The sequence below is a fragment of the Ixodes scapularis genome, unplaced genomic scaffold, assembly GCF_016920785.2.
Source record: "Ixodes scapularis isolate PalLabHiFi unplaced genomic scaffold, ASM1692078v2 PGA_scaffold8__174_contigs__length_109621045, whole genome shotgun sequence".
In the NCBI taxonomy this organism is placed as follows: Eukaryota; Metazoa; Arthropoda; class Arachnida; order Ixodida; family Ixodidae; genus Ixodes; species Ixodes scapularis.
In genome coordinates this window covers 47,675,322-47,696,431 of record NW_024609883.1, presented here as the reverse complement: position 1 = coordinate 47,696,431, position 21,110 = coordinate 47,675,322, and the positions used below count along the sequence as shown (strand labels likewise).

Genomic DNA, 21,110 nt, shown 5'->3' with positions numbered 1-21,110 from the left:
TTTAGCATATTCTTGTAAACCAGTTTGCATCCTCGTGGGCAATAAATTGCACACCCGAAGGTCCTCGTTGAATCCCCAACTTTGTTGTCCGTGTGCCATTTATTCTTTCTAGCACTGGCGACATAAGCAAGCTCGACAGGCTCGCAAGGACGGAGCGACCGGAACTCGCTTGAAACGCCAGCGGCAGTTCGTGTTTGTAACAGCAAGGTCTTATAAAGTCGTGGTTTAGGTCTTAAGGTATCATTACCAAGTGCTCGTGAAATTTTGCACTGCAAGTTTTCGTTGCGTGTATTTTTTTCGATACCATGCCAGGGAAAGATCTGTGCAAATCGCGGAACGGCACGAGCACGAGTGTATAGCATTCGACAAATCATATATGCGCACGAGCGGCAGTGCATTCAAAGCGATGGCTGCCTAAACCGGCGCTCTCGCGTCCATTAATTTTTCTAAAACCGCAATAAAAGTCCCGCCTCAAGTGCGAGCTCCCTGCCGTACCCTCCTCTATATACTCACAAAGCCTGGCAGTTCGACGACGGAGACATAAAATGCCCGGTCGCAGATTTGGAGCGGGAGGATCTGGCAGCACAGGACATCAAGGAATCATTTCTCGGGGAACCTGGACGTCAGTGCACAGCTTTTACAGCGGCGAGGACCCGAAGCACGCTTGTTCTTTCGGGAGAGGTGTATTCGGGCGTCTCGCCGCAGCGGGGCGCCAATCACGTGTTTCTCCTCTCCATCCGTTATCTGCCGCTCCCCCTTTTCCATTTCGGCGGCCGCTTCTCGTGGCTATCTGCCAGGCTTTGTCAGTATATGTAGGAGGCTGTGTCTCTACCTTCGATAGCATTTCGGAGTCTTGCAAACGCGTAACCGAAGCACAACGGAAGACGGCGAGCGCGGGCAGGAGGCAGAGCTTGTACCGCTTTCTGATCATCTCCCCGATCTTCAATCTTCATCTTTTGAGAACGATCAGCATGACGTAGGGGCTTGAGATATTATTGTAATACGAATCGTAAACACAACACTCTAAAAAAAAAGGGAGGAGAAATGGAGGAAAAAGTGATTTTCCTCCCTGTCCCCTACGGAAGGGAGGAAATCGCACCCGTTCCTCCATTTCACCGATTTAGATGCAGCGCAACCTGGTGGCGCTTGAAAAAGGGACGAAAATTTCCTCCCCCATGATCGCGGCGGCAGCGGCGGTTCGAACCGCCGCTGCCGCCGCGAACATGTTCAATGGCGGTGACGGCAACTTGAGGGATTGGTTACCGTCACCTAGATCAATCCCACTACTGCCCATGCGCGGTGCTAGGAGAGAAAAAGCGGAGCTGCGGGGGCTAGCGGAGGTACACTAGTTTAACAAACCAAAAAGCGAGGCGCGTAGCGCGGCGCGCGTCTCGCAAGAATCACGCCGTATGTGCCCGCTTCGAGATCGCGCTTATTCATTGTGAATGAAACCTTACAGCTGCGATAAGTACAGGTGGTGACTTATCACTGGCATGGCAAGTACGACCGCTTTCGTCGCGTTACTTGCTACATTACAAGTGGACATAGTGAACCTGGAGCGAGGGAACAAAAAAAGGACGAACAGACTCGAAACTATCTATCCTTAACCAGCTCGCCTGCCTATTGGCTTTAACTTCAGTAACAAGTAGGGCGCACAAGAAATAATCGTCATAAGCGTGGAACATTTTTTTCTTTAATCACGTTGTTGCTAAGATCGCTGCTCTATTCGAGTCGACACGTCTATACGTTCCTAGCCCCGTCACCTCCGCGAAAAACATATACACTTGAAATAAAGCGTACGTACCATATACAGCGAAAGGTAATCCGTGCAGCGTTTATTTCAGTTCTGTGTAAAACAGAACAGCATATCCAGTCGATAGGAACGAGAACTGCGATGCGGCGAGCGACTGCCGTCCGACACACGTCGTAGTCCGTCAACATCGGGACAACGACCGGCTTGCGGGAACACGCGATATATTTTTTTTTTTTTTAAACCTGTTCCCCGCACAAGAAAGGACGCTGAAATGACGATTCGGCGAAGGAACGAAGCAACAAATCCGGGAGACAAGGTCAACAATTCATTCGGGAAGAGTCCACTTGGAAGAAAGGGTAGTACAGACATTCCATTCTGGTTGCGGGGCGAAGGGGGGGAGGGAGGCCGGATCTGCGGTCTTGAAGGAACGGATGATCCAACCAAGCGGACGGTTCACCGCCGCTTTTTTAGTTTGTGCGGCATCTCCTGCTACTGTGTGCTACAAATCAAATAACGCACTCGCAACAAAAAAAAAAAAAAAAAAAGGTAAAGTGAACAAATAATTCCGTCGCACTTTTGTTTTCTTTTATGCGGCCCACTTAGTCCCTTATCGCGCGGTTTCTCTCGTGTCGCGAAACGAGCGCTGGCCGGCTGTAGCACACGACCAAGTTCACCCGGCGTCAACAACGTGGATCTCAAGTCTGCTCGTCGCAAATGTGCTGGACTTACTTTGAAAAGAAGCAAGGATGAACATAAGCTTACTATTAACGTTCTATTTAGATAGCGACATGAATAGAATATTACTAACAATTGCTGTACAACCTTTTATTTTAGCTTTAGTGTCCAAAATAGTTGCATTGCGGTAGCTCTCGTAACGCTATATTCTGCAACGGGTTGCAAACGTCCTCTAAAACATGAAAACACGGCTCCGCTACGGTACATATAGCGGAGGCCATACCCATAATGGATTGCTTATAGAGTTGCGGAAGTGACTGAACGATCTAAAACTCTCAACACGGGCTTTTTAACTTTTTGACTTGGGCAGCATGATGTTTTCAAGCGGTTGTGATACCAAAGTCATGGTTCGTGGGTCCTTATCGCTCCCGGCACTTACTATTTATAGGTAGAACGCTCCAGGTTAGAAAATTAAAACAATATTAAATTTCACTTTTACGGGTGACGAAGCGTGACCCAAGATATGTCCCCTGCTCTTGCAACGAGTCTTGTTAAAACCAGGAATATTTTTTGTTTGAAAAATTCCTTCAAATTCTTGTGCAACAATTAAAATTAATCATTCCCCCGCCGAAACTTAAAATTGATTACACTGGCACTGCACACTCCAATCAAGCTATAGCTTGGTGGCAAATTTTAGCACCAGTGTACTGCATTTCAACACTGCATTGCCAACATGATTCTTCGAACTTATTAAAAATATATTCATTAAATTTTAGTTAATTAACCTAATGATCTACATTTACTTTGATCAGGGTGTTGAATTAAGAGATAGGGGCTATTCCAAGAGACAAGTGAAATAATCTATGAAGTACGAGTAACACTCGCTCCGTCTCTCCGTGTTTATGCGACAAATGATGGCAGTCACCGGCCAATTCGGATTCAAAAATAAGACTGCCATATATAGAGAGAGTGCGAAGTTAGCGTACGTGGAGAGGGGTGGGGGTTCAGTGTCGGTGCGTTGTTGCATTTGTGGGGTGTTGTCCTTGTGTTTCGTGTATTCTGTATGTTCGGTGTTGTATTTGCCATGTAGCGTTCAAGGGCGGGGGACATTGGAAAACAAATTGGTACTCCACCAACATTTTTTTTTCTGTTTTGAGCGCCATCTGGTGGAAGTTATATGAATTACACGAGGGGAGAAAGTTTCCTCCATTGGGCGAAAAAAGGTGGCGATTTTCCTCCCTTCTTAGGGGAGGAACGTTTTCTCCACGAGCAAAAATAGGTGGCAACTTTCCTCCCTTCCTAGGGGAGGAAATTTCCTCCCGTTTTGTAGGAGGAAAATTTCCTCCATTTGTAGAGCAATATATGATACATGCGAGTTCCTCCTTTAAGGGAGGAAGTACTACCCCCTTTTTTTTTAGAGTGAACCATTTTTTTTTAGGCATTCGAGCGAAGCAACATAAAATTAACAAATCACGTGATGAGTAAAGTAATCAAGTGCGTTTTTACAAAAGTAATTAGTAATGGTGACAGACGTTTTTTTCAAAAGTTCGTCGAGCAACAGTGACGGTCGCCATTTCTTGGTCACGAAGAGTGTGATTCGATCCGAGCACTCGCCGAACGCTGACGCGACGCTCGTTTTCAATATGAGCCGAGGCGATGTTCGCGCCGAACGCCGGGGAAGCCTTTCGTGTCAAATGCATGCTCAGAGTACGTTCACAAACAATGAAGGACTCAGATAGTTTGCGCAGCAGTTGCTGAATGGCGTGCACTCTCAAAAATAATCTATTCGCTGCATCTGTGGCCGAGTGACTTTTGTCTTGTGATTCATTACATTCTTCAGGTCAGGCACGTAGCCAGGATTTAGTTTCGGAGGGAAGGGGGGGGGGGGGGGGGGGGGGCGCCCATGACAAAATGCTGTATGAGGGGGATTGGGAGAGCAGGTCCCAGGCAAAATGGAAGATTTCGGGGTTGGGGGGGGGGGGGGGCACATGCCCCTCCCCCGCCCCCTCCTGGCAACGTGCCTGCTTCAGGTAATGCATAGGCGTCTGCAATACCAAAAGCCTTGTGTTTTAACGAAAAAATAAAACGGATATTGCGATTGAGTGAGTTTTACACTTTTGTTTTATTATATTATATAGGGTGGGCGGAAGTCACTAAGCTCGATCAAAGATGGACCGTAAAAATCGACGCCTGCACGTAGCAATATAAACTTTTCGTCAAAGATGTACTTCACAGGTCGTTTTTTCTTATAAAAATACGACGCGTAGTACTCTTTCTCTAAAAAATAAGGCCAAGAAACCTGCCAGAGCCTACGGCGGGCAGTGACGCAGACGACAGGGGTTCAGTAGTGGGGTGTGTTTGGCGTTCGTAATAGATGGCGCTAGCTCCTTTTTGCGACGGCTCGCGACCACCGTGGTTTATTAAAATCAACATAATCTTTTTTTTAATGTACCTTTGGTTTAAAACTAAATGCGCACAATAAAAGCAACACTTAAAGTAACAAAAAAAAAGGTGTTTGCATAAGGACGCCGTTTTTGCCGCAAACGAATTTCATCTGCGTGTGGCCCTTAGAGATCATACATACAAACTCTAGAGGAAAAGGTCCGCCATTTTCCCATGCATTCTGGCTGCCGCAAGCGGATCATGTGAGCAGACCCTCGGGGTCCCACACATGGTTACCAACTGCCTTCGATTTCACGAATACAATTATATCATCAGAGTAGTTTCATGAACTTCAACAATCCACGAACTTACCGGTGGAAAGATATTCGCGTTCCTTTCAAAGCTTTCTTTTTGCATAGCGCGCAGACGTGCGGCCTCGCGCCAACGCGAAACAAAACCAGATACCCGGCTTCGCCGGTGGGGTGCGGGTGGGCGCGGTTGAGGAAGACGAAATCGCGCAACCACCAGATTTCTGAGATTTCGACAGAAGGGAAGTTAATGCAGCGTAATGACTGTATTGCTCTTTATAAGCGTTAGAATAGCTCAGAATTCAGTTTACAACGTTAAATTTTCACTGTTTATATTGCTGATAGTTTTCAGTCTTCGTGTTTACCATTGCGACTGTCGTCCTTCAGCTGGCAAAATTGCTTACTTTCTCTCTTGTTCTGTCGCTCTCTTTCGCGATCTTTCACTCGGGACCTCGGGTGTCGGCGCACGGGATTTGCTACTCCTCCTCACCCACCTTTGCCCCCCTGGTGTCGCCAGCCTTCTTTCGCTGGTCGGCTGCACCTTCAGACTCTGCTCCCGACGCCATATATCGATACGCGCGTCAAACGCACTCCGCTACTGAACGCCTGTCGTCTGCGTCGCTGCCCGCCGAAGACCCTGGCAAGTTTCTTGGTCTTCTTTTTTTACAGAAAGATAATTATGTTTTGTAAGTTTACAAGAAAAAACCGACCTGTGAAATACACCTTTGACGAAAAGTTTAGATTGCTACGTGCAGGCGTCGATTTTTATGGTCCATTTTAGAGCGAGCCTGGTGACTTGGACCACCCTATATAAAAGAAAATTCTTCAGGCGGCCTTTGACATGTCAAGTGAAATTACCATACCGGCAACTGGCTAAATTCAACATAGCCTGCAGTCGTTTTTTTTTATATACAGGGTGTCACAAAAGAAAATTTACACGGTCTTTTTTACCGCAAAACTAAACTAGGCATCGCCGAACGCTCATTCTCCGCCCAAATGTAGAGCTAGAGGTCACAACCAGATGCCAAAGTTTCAGCCCGATCCGATAACTTAATCGAAAGTTAGAAATGATTTTCTGAAAATTTCAATGGGAAAATGGTGGCCGACGGAGTTTTCGAACACATGGGGCTCTATGGCACCAGAAACCGAAAACGAGCAAAAATGGGCTCCATTTTCCCATTGAAATTTTCAGAAAATCAGTTATAACTTTTGATTAAGTAATCGGATCGGGCTGAAACTTTGGCATCTGGTTGTGACCTCTAGCTCTACCTTTGGCCGGAGAATGAGCGTTCGGCGATGCCTAGTTTATTTTTGCGGTAAAAAAGACCGTGTAAATTTTCATTTGTGACACTCTGTATATATATCTTCCGATAACGTTGGACGGCTTCAAGACTCTTGATCATACAGGTGCCCCATCGTGGTCAAGAATCCCGGAAGTTGAATGAATAGAAGACCAAGAGTATGGAAATGAGAGCCTGGATATTCCGCTACAATTAGCGCTGGTTAAAAGCCCCCTCATCGGTCGTTCCTTGTCATCATATTAGTGGAACTAGATAAGCGATCAGAAATCACCAATTTCATCATGTCACTCGCATTATCCAAACTTTTTCACCTCATCAAGCGTTCCAGTGACGCCATTAAAAAAACGCTATATTTCAAACTTTTTTTTTAGAACAGTAGTTTGTGCAGAAAGTATTAATTCTATTATTCCTTTAATGTGTGGGCTATTTTCGTTTTGTAAACCAACACGTTGTTTACAAACAAGTTCAGGTTTTCCCGCACAGAGTGTCGCTTGCGCGGACACCAGTTACGCGTAAAGTACAGCGTCCCCAGCATGCCACGCACCAGCAGCAGCGCCACCATAGTGGTGCGACATCGGCGCCACCTGTTGGTGTATTATACTGTATAGCAAAACAAACCAAAAAATAAAACAAAACCAGACCTGACTTTACCTGTTTGAGTCCACTATGTCACGTCTTGTCTCACAGATGTCTAGAAATTGACTAAGGAGCGTCAAGGACAATTTATGTAAACTATTTATTAGCCCTTTCTCGCGCACAAAATTGCCATTACATTTAACCACTTCCTTTTTTTCAGGAAGAAATACGGCAACCGTTTCTCCAAAAGGAATATTCACATGGGGGGAAATCCCCTCTTTGTTCCCCGGGATGCGCATCTCGTGGTAACAACATCACGCCTTTGCGCGGAGTCGCGCTGACGTTAGACATCCCAGGAGGATGGGGAGCTTTTGCTCGGTGTGCACAAACCGTCCCCACCTTGGCGCGGGATCGCTTCGCACTTGGCGGTATTTTGTTCGCGTGTCTGGCAACTTTAGATATTTTTTCTTATCGAGATATCGGCGGTGGCGGCGTCGAGATCGCCTAACTTGTTGTGGCTTGCGCTTCTGCGCATGTGGTCCGAGGCACCCGAAACAGTCTTCGCGATTCATCAATGCCGTCCCCTAGCTGCTCCTCATACAACTGGCTTTGGATTCCACGTTCTTTGCGTTGCATTCACCCATGTAGTTTTTTCCATCTAACTGCGCTGCTAGCATGAACGCGTATCGCCGTTCCATGGGCACCTCCATGTTTCTACTCTCCTCAGCGCGTACCGAGCCCTGTTGTCGAGAGCGCCACCGCTAAATCCGTCGGATAACACTCCCATTCCTTTCGGCTCCCCGCCTTTCGTGTGAAGTCTCGAGTCGGGGAGGGAGTCTCCCTGGTTCCGTTGATCAGTGACGTCACGCAGATCCCTCCTCGAAAAGGCATCTCCCGTGTGAATACCCTAAAGCAGTTTTCGGAGATGGTCTATTTATGGTAATGATTCAATCCTTGGGCTCTAAGGATTCGATAAAACCCAAGGTTAGATTGATACGTGACCCATTTCTTCATCAAAAACTGAATCGAAGATCGTGACACTCCTGCTTTTCTGCTATTTTAACCGAAAACGAGAGGACGCCATCGAATGTGCGACAGCTAATCGCGAGTGATCCGTCCATGCCGCGCAGGGAACGATCGCTCGCCATTGACAGTCGCACGTTTGACGGCGCCGTCTGGTTCGTGCACGGAGTTGCAGAAAAACGAGTGTGTGGAGATCTTTTATCCCTTTTTTTTATACAAAAATTGAATGGGTATCAATATATACTTCGTTTCAGCTTCGGGCAAGACGCAGCCGATGCTGCAAGCGCGAGAATGTGGCCCAAAACAGTGCTTGCACTGCACGAGCGCCCGTGCTTCGCAGGGATGCTGAAAGCCCGGAGCTCGCGCTTGTAGCTTTGGCTGCGTCTGGACCGAAGCTGAAACGAAGTATAATCTCCCTCTTTTTAGAATGCTCAAGCGGGGGTCACAGTGATCATACATCATACAAAAGACAGTCTCCAAACACGAGTCACCGCATTATCCGTGGTTCGAATGCCGCGTGCCAATTTTTCTCCTTGAACTCGTTGCCATGCGGCATCCGAAGCACGGATCTCGCGGTGAGTCGCGTTCAAATTTGTATGCAAACTGTCTTTTGTATGATGTATAAGCAGAGCGACCCTGGCTTCAGAGGCCATTGAGTTATGACCACAAATAGACAATCTCCGAAACCATTTTAGTGCCCCTTTATCAATGTTGCGACTAAAATTGTCGCTGAGCTATTCGATTCTGAGCCCTTTTTGCGCGCCTATTTTATACATCCCGAAACATATCACGCATAAAGTCCGTCTTTCCCCGAGGCAGATGGAGTATAAATTTTTACTTTCTTCGGTGTTTTGCGAACCGATGACGTTATCTAACCTAAACTCGACAGCGTGCGAGTCTTACTGCGGAACTAGGCGTGGGTATGTTTCCAGTAAAACACTCTGTTGGTTTCTTTTTCTTTTTCTTTTTTGTATGTGTGTTGTTGTTGTTAACAGTATATAGGAAGCTATATAGATAAAGGACCGTCAACGGCTGTCCTCGAATCACGTGGCTCCAATCACCGACAGAACACGCGACCAGACAAAAGTGTCAGCCAGGCGATCGGTTTCCGGGTGTACCTTCCCGACCGTCGATCGGTGCAGAGGGTAACCACCAACCACTCCAGTATAAGGACGAAACGTAGGATAACATGCGCGCGGGCTTTCCTGTCAAGCGCGCGGGCAGAATGACATAGGAACAATTCAGCCGACGACGAAACTAGACATTTGGAACGTCGGAGCAGAACATAGGAAGATGTCAGTTGCTGTTTTACAAGGAAGGTAAATGATTCAGATCTAGAACGTAATTTTATATTTCTGTATTCCTATGGTACAAGTGAAAAACAACGAATGATGTCTGTTAAGGAATACCATTCGATCTGTTCGGGAGCCTAAACACAGCACTATATTTAACCCTGCAGGAACTTTTGGATGTCCGACAGCTTAACACAAATCAAAGATGCAGCGAACATATTTGAGGCGTGTTCGCACAAAATAATGCGATAATGTCTGTTATAAACACCATGTCTCCTATTATCCATAAGTAGCCTAACTGCGGCTCGAGGATATAAGCTTCGTTGCTGCGGTTGCTCCTTATAGAACTTAACTTAAAGTCCTAAAACCACCCTTAACGTAGAAAAAAAAGAAAAAAAAACATTTAGGTCGTTTTACGTCATGTCTAATGTCCACCAGCTCTCCCAGACCTCCTACTGTCTTTCTGGTAAACGTTGGCTCGCTGCTAGTTTCAGAATAGAGAGCGGACGGCGGAACTGGCATTCCTTCGCCGCTCTCCTTCCGCCACTTGTCGCACGTCGCAGACGACGGATCGTACGGCTCGGCGGTGCGTTGCTCCCCTTACCTGTTCGGTTCTCCGACGGTCGCGTAGGAGCGGCGGAGTCACGGAGTGGTAGTCCCCAAAAGAGCAGCTTCCTGCCGGCAAAGGAGCGCGCGGAGGGTGTCGGCGGCACCGTCCCGAACGACGCACGATCTCCAGCGAGTGAAAGTTGCAGTGAGTGGCACACTCTCGCTGAACCTCCCCTTCACCTCCGGTCCTCTTTGAAAGAGGGACCGCGTCACGTGACGAGCGCCCCGGGGGCACCCTCTCCCCCGCACCCGCGTTGCCCCCTCAACTGACGGAGAGGACCTCGGAGGAGACCTCGAGCTCCCAGGTTCAAGGCCTCCTCTGCGAAGCGCTACGGTAACTGCAGTTCGTTTCACCTTGCGACGAACCGCTGCGGAAGCTACGAGCCATCCGGGCTTATACGTAACGCCTTACTTGGACGTAGTTACTTTTTTTTCGGTAACCGAGTAGCGACCTAGTTACTTTTTTAAAAGAAGGAACGATTAAGATATTTTAGTTACTTTTTGATAGAATAACGAGCAACGGTACATAGTTAATTCTGGAAGGGACTTGTACACAGAGGTACCAATACCTAGTTCTCACCAAGGGCAGATTTGGGGGGGGGGGGGGGGGGGGGGGGATCGCCTTTTAAACTTCCATGGGCCAACTTTTTAATGAAAAAAAAATTGATCACTAATTAATATTTATAAGGCATCAAAATTAAACAACTTTTTAATAAAAATTTTTTTTCAAAATTTATTTGTTTTCTTTGGCGACATAGCAAATCTTGGGTAAAAAAAATAGATCTGGTCTACGTCTCGGCCGGTAGACTCCGCCCTTCACCCTTCCAAGCCTTACTCATAAATCGGCCCCTGGTTCTCACCCCCAGCTTACTCATGGAATTTGCACGAGAAGAGAAGTAGATAAAGCATAGAAAGATGTGCCCAAGGCACTGTTGTCTTTCAACGACCCCGTTAGAGATATAGGAATTGTTAACGACGACAAATACGGGAAGCGCCTATTGCTTCGTAAAACCGCCTCGTTCGGAGTAACGAGAAAATATCGCGTTCCCTGTGAACTGAGGTAACGAGACCAACAACGTGTTTCTTTGAATTGCAGGAACGACGAGTGACGTACTTGGTTACGTTTTCAGTGAGTATCGAGGAACGGTACTTAGTAACTTCATTTCAGCAACGTGTAAAAGCCTCGAACCATCGCAACCAATCCAGCGCTGTGATTGATGTCACGCGTGACCAGGCTCAACGAGCGCCTAGCTGAACCTCCCCCGAAGGTCACGTGATACTCGCGCGTCATTCAATGCGGAGAGCAAGTCGTCTGCTTCTTGCGCCGGAGTGGCGGTGACGTCAGAACGACGCCGAGATCTTATTGGCTGATCGAAATAAAAAAAAATATAGTGCATAGACCTCAAGGCATCTGGCATTGAGGTCTACCCCCTATTTTGTTGCAGTCAGCCAATAAGAGCTCGGCGTTGTTCTGACGTCACCGCCACTTTTGAGAAAGAAGCAGACGACTTGCTCTCCATATTGGTTTGGATGGCTCGTAGCCTTTCTCTCTGGTCCACGGCAAAGAACGGAGAGGTGAACGACGCGCGCGTGGTGTTGGCAGGTCGTCAGCGCCTCGCCCGCTGTACGTACGACAACACAGGGCGTCTCGACGGTTTCGCCGCCGACTGTTTTGCGTCACCTTGTCTGCGGGAGGGCGAGGTCGCGAGCGGTGGCCGTAGTAACGCGAGCACGGAACGCTTGACGCGCTCACTGCCGATTGTGGAACCGTGGTGCGTACGGAGACGGTTCGAAGAAAATAGGAGACATAACGGTCCTGGTATGTGGAGGTCTTTGCTCTGCATAGCCTTCCACATTTCGAATGTGTGGAGGATTGCTTCTCCGCAGTGATGCAACTTGAGCAGCAACCGGTGGTGTTCAAGGCTTTGAGCGATGATGCAAAACGTCTGCTAAACATATGTGTTACTTGCTACTTGTCTTCGAGGACGACTTTTTTTTTATATATCTACGTCTACTTATTTGACATTATGCTTGAACTATGATGGCAACGAGCATATGAAGTCAACTGAATAAGGTCACTGGCGAAAGATGCAGCACAGATGCCAAAGTCCGAGAAACCAAACTCTTTAATGCAGAACCGCCTAATTTATTGGTTATTCTGTCTAATCAGCTTAAAAACTTTAAAATCATCGAGCGTAAATAAATATGTAAAACATCTAAAAAAAGTTATGAAAATACGAGCCGTCTGGAATTACTTTGAAAACCAAAAAAATCAAGACCTTGTGGTTCAGAAACCTGTTTAGAGAACAGGTTGATTTGGATGCAAATTACGACGCGAAACACTGAAGCCATAGATCTCATCATCGTGCCTTTATCTGCTCATATGATTATTCGATTTTGTGAGCTCGCCCTGATCTTTCGTGCATTCCTTAATGCCGCAGCCACACTGCCCATACGCCATACAAAAGTCACAAAGTTTCTCTGCGGGCATTGTGACAGAATACATGTATATTATTTGAACATGCCTGCAAACAGTTTTGGAATGAGCAATGTGCTAGGAACATCATGCAAGGGGAACACAAGCTTCAGTCCGTGTCCCCAAGCTGTTTCTTTTTGTAGCGTGAGCTACGCTGGCTGAGGTTGAGCAGTTTCACGTGGCTCCTGACGAGCCGTGCTGCGCATGCGCGAGGAGCAGTGACGTCACACGGCGCACAGCTGGTGCGCCGGAGCCGCCGCCGCCGCGCGCTCCGCCGCCGCCGCGCGCACCTCGCCGGTCTGCGCATTTTAGAGGAGTGACGTCATAGCCGCGGCAGACGCACTGGCGCCGCCGCGTGCCCAGCTGTGCGCCTCCGTTGCGCAGTAGCCAAGTCTGACGCTGCACCGGAGCCGCTTGATAGCGCCTCTCATTTTTTTATGGTGCAGGCCCAGTGTGTTCGCAGCTTTATATTAACAAATAGGCCGCAGTGACTTTAAAATTAGTCAGTTTCTTAATGGTCTGCCTCATGCAGTTGGTTTTTTGTAGGAAGTATTTTTAATTCGCATAGTTTATAGGAATCTGTTTTTGGCGCCAGTTGTATTAGTTCGAGCAAGTTGAGTTTGCCCACCAATGCAGAACCTGATTGTTACAGTACGCCTATAAAACATTCGACGAGCTCTGAATTTATTTGAGCCAAAAGAAACTGTCGAAAATGTTTGGCAGTTTTTTTTGGAGGGTCGATATGTGCTCATAGCGCAGTGACAGCTTATAAAAACGCAGGGCGAGATGTGCATCATTACTATATGGCTTCGGCTGTTCATTACAACATAAAATAAATAAAGCAAATAAATTGATAAAAGGTGTAAAACATGGTTTGTGATTGGTCCAATCACAAAGCATGTTTTGCACTAGTCACTCTGGCTATAGGTCGAAACAATTTTTTTCTGTCAGTTTAAAATAAAATCTGAAGTTGAATTGTATCTGAATGAATGAATGCATGAATGAATGAATGCTTAATTTTTTTTTGTCATTAAAATAACACTGTTTGCATTCTGTGCCACCCGTTATATAAATATCGAAGTGAACAAAATGCCCATCGATCGATGATATATTACAACTAAGGCACCGTACTTTTGTGGATTTGTTTTGAGACACTGAGGTTATTTCCAGAAGAAGGGGTTGGGGCTGCTTCAATGTCTTCCACGAACATAAAAGAAGGAATATATTACTAAACTATATGCACGAAGAATTACTCATACGACCAAGTATGAAGAACTACAGTCTGATACACTGCACACCGTAATTGTAAGACATAATGCCCCCCCCCCCCCCCCCCACAAAAAAAAAACAACTATAATGCAGGCCAATTGCACTGTGGCCGTGACGGGATGTTTTCCCTTTAATCACCCAAGTGTTAAATATTGTAATCTAGTTTGTACGAAACAAGTGACTCAGACTTTATTATGCTCGTTCGTTAAAGCACTCATAAATACGCGTATATTTTGCCATTGTCGCTAAATATGAGAAAGCACCAGCCCAAAATAATTATTACTTGTAAATAAAGACGAGGCTGAAGTGTTTTCGCTTGCCGTCATAAGAAATAGCTCGTATCTTTCTGCGGAATAAAATAAAGAAGAAAGCAACGTGATATATAATACTTAAATCTGACTTAATAACAATATTAAAGACGAGGAATTCCAAGCTTAGTCTAAAAAAATACTGGAATATGCTGGCTTTTAGCAAAAGATTTAATTAAAAATGGACTAATTATCATTGATGAATTCCGGGTAACCTCGAACTGGAATGCCGTTCACGTGAGAACCTCGTGGAGGACTTTCTGTCAAAGACGTCATTGCCGACTGCATTCAGAAGTGTAAGAATTTATGATAAAACAATAAAATCTACGAGGAGGGGATTCAGTGCAGGCTGCGCAGAACTGGAGTTTGCATAAAGAAAGTCACGAAATCCAACTCCAAGTCACAGTTTACTCCTGTTTTTGTAACAAATATTGTCTTTTATATTTCCATATTTGAAATAGGTGGGATCATTTCATGCATTCATGAAAGCACTCTTTGACATTTAAAAACGACTTCAGTCACTGTCTCGGTTTTCAAGATCTCATATATAAACATCTGGCCACTTTTTCTTTTATCGTTCCACATCAACAAGAACTGTAATCGTGGCAACAGATTTAAAATTCATTCAACTCTATTGGTGTAAATTTTATTTGAAATAAACATACCTTGGTTTTTGCGCCCATAATGTCTATCCTTGGGTATAAGTTTCCGATTGAAACGAGGGTATTTCGATAAGCTGTTGGTCCACTTAGGCAATCGACCACGGATCATACTTGTCCCAGATCTACTCGTTTAGAAGTCCCGGGACGCATACCACAATGCATTACACTAAAATAACAGCAACAATTATTGAAGAAAGGGTGAAAGCACAGGCGAGCTGGTGAAGAACTTCCATCGTAAACCGTTTTTTTTTATTCTGCCGTGTCTCCGCTTTACGATAGAAACAATTATTGGTTTCTCCTTTATCAGCTCAGCCAATGAGAAGATCTATCATTATACTACTGTATTTGCATTTGAATTTCAGTGCCAAGGGCAGTAGGCGTCCTTCCGCTACTGTGGCTACCATGGGGCATGATACCGCTTGCAGTTCTGATTGGCTTACTTATTTAAATATATATATATATATATATGGTTTTTGAGTACACCCCGTGTAGGCGCCATATTTGAGTGGTGATTTATTCGCAGTAAATAGATTATTGTAATTTAATTAAATATATATAATCGTAATGTCTTTTCTTTTGACCGTAACTAATGTTACTGAGAGCTTAGGAACGTTTGCCGTCGTAAATTAACTAGTCTTCCTTGCTTTACGATTTCACTTTCGGTGTTCTCGTCGCCTATTGCCGCATTCCTATTGGCCGAAGGAGCAACAATAAGAGGTCTGGGGTGTACTTCCCTGCGGGTCTTAAGTCGCGAATGACTATGGTTGCAATTGTAATTTCATAATGTTTTGCACGAACGACTGCAAGATTTGTATCGCAATTGCAACTAATTTCAAAACTATTTGTTTATACTTAAACTTTATCTTTAGAAGTACTAAAATAAAATACGAAGGCGCTAGGCATCTACCTTTCTACCGGCGTGTGGTGACTGGCTCTCACTGAGTTGTTATTTTAGTTTGAACAGCCACAATTATGAAAAAGATAGTGCTTTACAATTTTAGTGGTAGAGCAAATTAATAAATCAACCGATGATAAATATGGTACTCTTGAACAAGCTTTGAGTGTATGGTTATTAATCGCGGCTTACCGACGACAAAACGGGAGAGCAAATGTAATTAATATCTCTTCTAATAAATCATGAAATGTTAAGGAAAGAAACAAACAAATGGATTTCATTACAGAAACGTTTTGTCAACAAATACCACTCTTCATCTAGCAAATAAAATTGATTGTGAAGTAAGTGCACAGTTCTTAAAGTGAGGCCAAAGCGCCACTCCTAATTTTAGAAAACTAAATTTTGTGGTTTGGTAAGTATAGTTGAAATTAAAGTACATTTTAAATGCAATTTACCCCGGAATGTTCGCAGGAAATGAGAGAGAGTACAGCGCTAGAACTGCGGCCTTGACCGACCTCTGAACGGCTCAGCGAGGTGAAAAATGTGCATGACAATAGAGCGCGCTTTTGTGTTTGTAGGGGCGTCGCGCCGCTATGCTTCCAAAGGCCGCCACTCGATTGTGTATTTCGGAAGAGTATATCGACACACCCACGAGAAAAAAAGTCGAACGCGGCACGAAGGACGACATCGCCTATGCAACAACCGGAGGAGGAAGTGCTCGTCGTGCATTCTAAAATACAAAAAAAAAAAAAAAAAAAAAAGAAGACACGAAAACAACGGAACAGAGAATTGATAGAAAATCTGTATATTTACGATCGATGTAACCTTCCTGAGATATACATTTTGCGCCCGCCTTCTGGCGTGCTTACATAGACAAAACAAAATTACAAGTCACCGTCTGACAGTGGCGCACATCTGCGTGGTTAGCTGTGCTATGTATGTCAGTGGTGATTTTATCATTTACTGTGTTAGGCGAATTCTTCTATTTTTCAATTGCGCTGCGGAATTAATACCACCGTCAACTTACGTTACTGAAATGTTTTCACATATGCTGCATGAAACATTTGCATCCGTCCGGTCATAGGTTGTTTGAAGGCACGATGCTTCGTTGTCTTGTTTGTTCGGCAGCACTAAGACCGTTTCCGAGCGCAAGCTTTTAGTTATAGGTAAAGTTAGGGGAAGGGTTCCGTGATTTCGGTCGTGCGTAATTGGTCAAAAGCAGGGAAAATAAAAAAAAAATGAAACGAATTGAAGCTTCCTTCAAGTAATTGAAACCCAACCTTAACGGAAAAGAATGACAGCCGTCAATACTCCTAACATTTCCAAAATTTCGCAAGTCGTGGGAAGTGCTACATCAGGAAACAGGCGAGCTTGCAATGGCTCTAGTCTCAACAGGAATACCGGGTGCGTAAGATCAACCGAAACAAGCAAGCGACCAGGAACAGTAAGAGCGACACGGACTGACAATCCCCACATACGTTCTGTTTTCCTAAACTAACAAAATGCCTCAAAAAGAAAGCAGTAAAAATTCAAATTGTGCACTTGGGGTCATTATCAGAATGTCTACTAAGAAAGCTTCGTACCATAGCTCTAGCACCTAAAATGATTTTCTCCGCCAGAGTGCCAACCCAATGAGCAGTACATGCAACTACGAGAAAGCTTGTCGAGCACATAGTGTTGGCAATCTTTAAACACCACACTTAGAAATAACATATAAATAGATCACTTCACTAATACAAATCAAGACCATTTATTGTAAAAAAAAAAAATCAAGAGTCCATAGAAAAATGTTTTCCACCACAGTATTTTTTTTAAATCGCTCCGAAAGGGCGACAAAGGTACCGGATTTCTAGATCAACTTTGAGTGCGCTCTTGTGGGTAAAATATTTACTTGTGCCTGATTTATATTTTTTTTTTGTGCCAGCATTGTTTATCATATTTCCCTACGGAGTAGCCAGTCACAGAATGAATTCGAGTTGACATTTTCGTTTTATTAAACATGATTGATCTGCCCTGATTTACCACGTGTTATTTCTTTTTTTCCACGGTAACTCGGACAACGATAGCGCACTATGCAGCCATTAGGGTGTTCTAGTAGATCGTTTTCAAAAGCCCACCACAGCTACGGGCTCGCGCTTCAGAGCATACATCGAAGTGGCAGCGCGAGCTCCCGCTACAAATAGCGTGGCCTGAAAGCACGATCTACTAAAACTAGCGAGTTTTAGTAGACCGTGTTTCCCGCTTCGCTAAGTCTCTCCGCTACCCGGAACTCGACAGCCAAGGCCATCGGCGCAAAGTCGCAGTGGCAGTTTCTTCATAGCGGAGGGCTCGCGGAGGTGCAAACACGGTCTACTAAAACTCCCTAATCTCTAATCACTCACGCCCGTTCTTCCTACTATGCGGAGTGCAAGTTTGTCGGCTTCCTTTGCAGCGGTCGCGGTGACGTCAGAACGCCGGGCTCTGATTGGCTCTAATTGGGAGGATAGTCTTTAGACCTTAAGGCAGCGTGCTTTGAGGTCTACCCACTATCCTTCCAATCAAAGCCAATCAAAACTCGGAGTTCTGACGTCCCCACAACTTCTGAAAAAGAACCAGACGAACTTCCGTGCCGCTTAGACTTTTGGATTGCTTATCACCTGGGTGAAAAATGCTGAGTCACTGAGCTGTGGACGCATGCGCAGCGTTGGATATACAGCACATCAGAGCAACAGCGCATGCTCAGAAGGTGTTCCACAGCCCAGCAGACAAAGATGGGAGCGCGCAGAAGGCGATTTTTGCAAAGGTCTAAACTGTAGTTTATACCCGGAAGTCACTCGAGCAACCTCGAGTTACCGTGCGAACCGTCGGAAATAATCCGAGAAAACATTTGGCCTCCGGGTAGCAAACTTGCGATGGAACGTCGAGAATAAACGTAAATGTGCTCCTTCTCGCCAAATGCTAAGAAGAACGCTAACTGCATACTCTACGTCGCCAAGAAAACTCACGTTACTGCTGCCACTCCAAACATTCGTAGATGTGATATATTTCCGAGTTCGCGGAGGTCAATCCCCGTATTAGTGTCGACCTTTCGCTTCCGTGATCGAAGGTATGTACTCGCGGAAGCGCGTTTCTCTCGCTGACCGAAACCAGCGCCAACATCCTAGAAGTAATGGATACGCAGTTAGGGCAGGTCCGTCAAGGTCTCAATCTGTATGCGAGCTCGCTTTGCCCGTGCTTCCGCTGAGACGTATTTACTATAGGAGCATTCTAAATCTGATTCATTAAGGTCGAAACAAAAGTTCTTTAAAGAAAGGCTTAATTAGCTATACAAGATCACGAGGATCCTAGATTTGCGGAGATACGAGAACACTTCATTCTTATTTTGTTTGATCGTTGTGCCAATTTCTGGGAATACATTGGGATGAATTGCGTTAATTACCATGAACGGGTCCCATTTTCTTTTTGAAAAGTGCAGAGATCCCATCACATCTTTTGAATTAGATCACGGTTAGTTCTCAGACTTTGGCATCTTGTAGTGGTACACACCGCTAGAAATACATTTGTGCAGATACTGAGCGTCCGGAGATTTGTAGTTTTATTTTCGCGGAGAAAATATGTTCGGGTGAAAAAAAAAGAGACATCGTAAATATATTTTTTCTTAGATAAGCTGTAGTACAGCATTTTGTGATAGACTGAGTCTCGGCTCCACTGGAGACGCTTTCTCAGAGATCCACAAGCAAGTGCCTTCACGGTTGAAGTGGGTTCTATTACTTTACTGTGAAACACAGTACGTTCAACTTCAGTCAAGAAGACGGAATCAAGAGTCCAAGAAGTGAAACAGTCCAACGAGTGCCACTGCCAACTCTGTCTTTTGCTTCATACTTTATCAGCTTGTGCTACGAAGGAGTTCATGAACCTTGCAGCCTGAACTCGTTCTCGGACACATGTAACGAGCAACTTGTAGGCGCCTGACAAGCATGCACATGCTTCTCCGTATGTATGCGAGAACACAAAAGTAACCCTAACAATCGACTTTCAACCACGCATAAATTCCCGTAACCAGCCGCATCGTTGCACGCAATCCGCGCAAGGGAGTGTAGGCAGCGCCCACCGTCACCGGCGCACCCCAGAAGAGACGCAACTTTATGCCATAAGAGCCCGCGGCAAACGGAGCAGCGACTCGGCCACGCTCGAGTCGTCGTCGCCGCTGCGGCCGTCGGCTTCCCGGCTCGTGTGTGCGGGTCCCCGGCGGCGGCCTCGCGGATACCGTCGCCGAGAGACGGAGACGAGGACGGGCACTTCACGTTCGTCCTCGCACCCACGCCCCTCGGCTGGGCACGACGGTGGCCCGGCGGGGATGCGCCAGCACGACCGCCCGTACAAGGCCCCGCGTCCGCCGACGCACGCCTCCGAAACAAAGGCACCGACCCAAGGGTGCTGCGCGCGAGGCAAGTCAGCTGATGGGATAGAGGTTGGCGCGCCGATGTCACACGAAAGGATGATACCCGTAGTCTCACTTAGAGTTATTTACTTATTTATTTATTTAGTAATGCTACCAGTTCCATAAAGCCGCCGTCAGGCTCCTGCAGAAATGATGACAGAAATTATGAGAAAAACACCCGTGGACACGCACCACGGATGTTCTCGGCATATTTGCTTCATCATCTATATATGCTTCAAATATGTGTGTATACAATGTTTGTAGGACGACAGGACAGTTACTCAAGGGAGAAACACGGCTCAGAAAGAGCCTCCAGGCGGTCTTTTGTTTAATGTATTTGAACGCTGCTTTGAGAACTTTTTAGTAAGGTGGTTACAAAGCTTGTTTTGGACTCAGGTGTTATTTGGTGCATCAGTATGCATCAAGGTATACTGATAAAAGAGTTGACACAATTGGACTGCACGCATGAATCATAATACTACGTAATACACAATATAATAAGTTCCAATTTAAGGAAACAATAAGATAGAAATAGTGTGGGGGGTAAAAATACTATATATAGTGAGGGAATAGTATACGCACGATCGTGTGAGACAATGAGCTAACGCATTTGCGAATGAATCAACAGACGAGGATTTTTTTACAATGGTGTCGGGCAAACGATTCCAATGAAACACACTATCCGGGAAAAAAAATTATAGAATTAAGAAAAAGTTGTTGCTTGGATATTTTATTACGACCGGGTCCAAAATTGTTTATCTTGTAACGAATATCAAACGATAACTTTAGATGAAACCCGTTCAGTGGCATATGTATTCAGCGAATAAACTTAATGTGCCCAAGAAACGAACAACAGTGTAGGTATCTTATGTTTACAGCGTGAACGAAGTCAGACTCCAAAATTCGTCGACTTGCATCTCCACGATGTATTAGCATAATTCACAGCGACGTACTACTGCTAACCTGGGTCTGTTATGTGAATAACAGAGTAATGAAACCACAAGCAGCTCAACCTTTTTACACTAAAAGTAAGCGTGGAAATTTCAGACAGCGACTTCCCCGCTGTGGAAAGTGTCTTGGCTACATTACAGATGAGTTCATATATTCGGCATTAACAAATTACCTTTAAGATGTCTCGGCTGCGAAATACATTGTCCAGTT

At 45.5% G+C, this 21,110-nt stretch overlaps 1 protein-coding gene across 1 annotated transcript in view; it reads right to left on the bottom strand.

Moving 5' to 3' along the window:
* The window catches only part of LOC8034084 (venom metalloproteinase 3), a 336,683-nt gene extending 326,616 nt beyond the window's left edge, over positions 1 to 10,067 (bottom strand). Inside the window, exon 1 of the mRNA XM_042286679.1 lies at positions 9,915 to 10,067. The gene's annotated coding sequence lies outside the window, so the exon portion shown is untranslated. The remainder of the gene's footprint in view (positions 1 to 9,914) is intronic.
* Positions 10,068 to 21,110: the final 11,043 nt, after the last annotated feature.